We start from the raw sequence: 2092 nt of genomic DNA, 5'->3' as shown, positions 1-2092 counted from the left end.
TAAAGTCTGGAGCTCCTCCACAGACAATGGACGGGAGACTGAATTGATGGACCCACAAAACTGTTGTTTGAGTTGTTGTGCCCAAATTAGATTTATTCTACAGTATCGTTCTCTGTTCTGAACCAGAGGAATGTACCCTTATACACAGAACATTCCCCTGGGTGCTCTCAGTGTCATCTATAGTGGTTCTCAACTGGTCTAGCCTCGGGACCCAACATTTTACTTAGGGCGTTTTCACACCTGTAGTTCGCTTGCTTTGTTCCGATTCAGGGAGACACAGGGACTATAATGATACAATGTTGCACTTGTCCCTTAGTTTGTTTGTGTTCACACGGCTGTGTTAACAGTGGACCAAAACAAACGCACGCGCGAGCAAACTGCCACTCATTGGTCAGATTTTGGGGTGCCCCCCCCCCCCCCCACTAACCCTGAATCTCTGCGTTACATTGAAATCGGGGAGGGGAGAGCGGGGGGAGCAAATGAATGAATGTGGATGAGAGCCGTGATCTAAGTGGTTGCAGATACGGCTGTGGGGGTGCTAGAGACATGATCGAATAGACTTGTATGCGCCAGAATCTCCTGAACACGGCGCGAGCCATTCCTAATCGATCAGAACTAATTCGGCAGCGAAAAAGCCCGTTTTTAAGCAGAGCATCCCCCATGCACATGCGCAGATTGCCCACGGATTGTGATGCAACGCACACCCGCCCTGGACTGTTCCATCAGAGGGGGGGAGCTTCGGTGGCCAGTGTCCTTTCAGCCGAACAGGATAATGAAACAATGATCCCACTAAATGACCAGACGCGTCTTATGGCGACATCTACAATTAATTAATGTCTTTTTTTATTCCATACAGGTCTGAAAATATTGTATTGTAATATGTATCAATTTGTTGTTTTCATACATAGTCATCATACGCATTTATGTGATATTGTGATATCTACCTGTCAATCTAGCCCTGCTACTAATCATGACGTCAACCTAGCCTGTTGACTGATTGCCGATTGTTCCCACCTGTTGTCAAGTACAGCCTATTTAAGTTGTGTTTGTCACATTTGTCATTTTCACACTGATGAAGGCCGGATGGCTGAAAACGTTTTGTGCGCTATAACAACTTGAAAATAAAAACAACGATATTCCGAGTGCGGTCCCTACCTCTTTTTTTGCAACTTAATTAATGTTGGACTACGCACCTACCTGTCTGAGCGCAGTGGTTACCCCCTTTTTCTAATTTTTTTTTTCGACATCTACAATTACCTCATTGAGTCTCCAGGTAGACTAATGTTTATATTTAAGTGCAGTGGTCTGTAGCCACTCACACTGGCAAGTGAGTTGTGTCGGTTTGTTAAATCGATTGCATTCTCACAGCGTACGAGTCGCGTCGGGTTCGTTTGGAAGTGCGCAGAGACCACCCTCTCTAGGTGGTCTCGGCCCGCTTGTTTTGTTCCGCAACAGAATGTGATTGCTGTGTTCATATATGCCCAACTGAACCGAAATAGGGGGTAAACGCTCCAGGTTTCGGAACAACAGCTCCAAACGAGCTAGGTGTGAAAACGCCCTAAGTCATTAAGTCGCGACCCAACATTTTGAACCACTATGATTTATGTAAAAAAATATATATATTTGCAGTAATACACAATCTTTCAAAACATGAAATAAACACAAAAAAGTGCAACAAAAGTGCAACTATTGCTAAAAACCCAATGAAATAAAATAATAATAAATAATATGCTTCTTAGCAGATTTCTTAGCTTAACATAACAGACCTAAATTTGGGGGAACTAATGGGATAACTGGGGTTACAACAAAACTGCAACTAGGGCTAAAAACCCAATGAAATTAAATAATAATAATAAATAATTATGCTTCTTAGCAGACTTCTTAGCTTAACATAACATACCTAAATTTGGGGGAACTAATGGGATTTTTGGGGTTGCAAAAAAAGTTCAACTAGGGCTAAAAACCCAATGAAATAAAATAATAATAAATAACATTCTTCGTAGCAGATTTCTTAGCTTAACATAACAGACCTACGTTTGGGGGAAATAATGGGATAACTGGGGTTGCAACAAAAGTGCAACTAGGGCTAAAA

Source organism: Notolepis coatsorum, assembly GCF_963971535.1.
Source record: "Notolepis coatsorum genome assembly, chromosome: 19".
Taxonomy (NCBI): domain Eukaryota; kingdom Metazoa; phylum Chordata; class Actinopteri; order Aulopiformes; family Paralepididae; genus Notolepis; species Notolepis coatsorum.
This window is presented reverse-complemented; position numbering follows the sequence as displayed.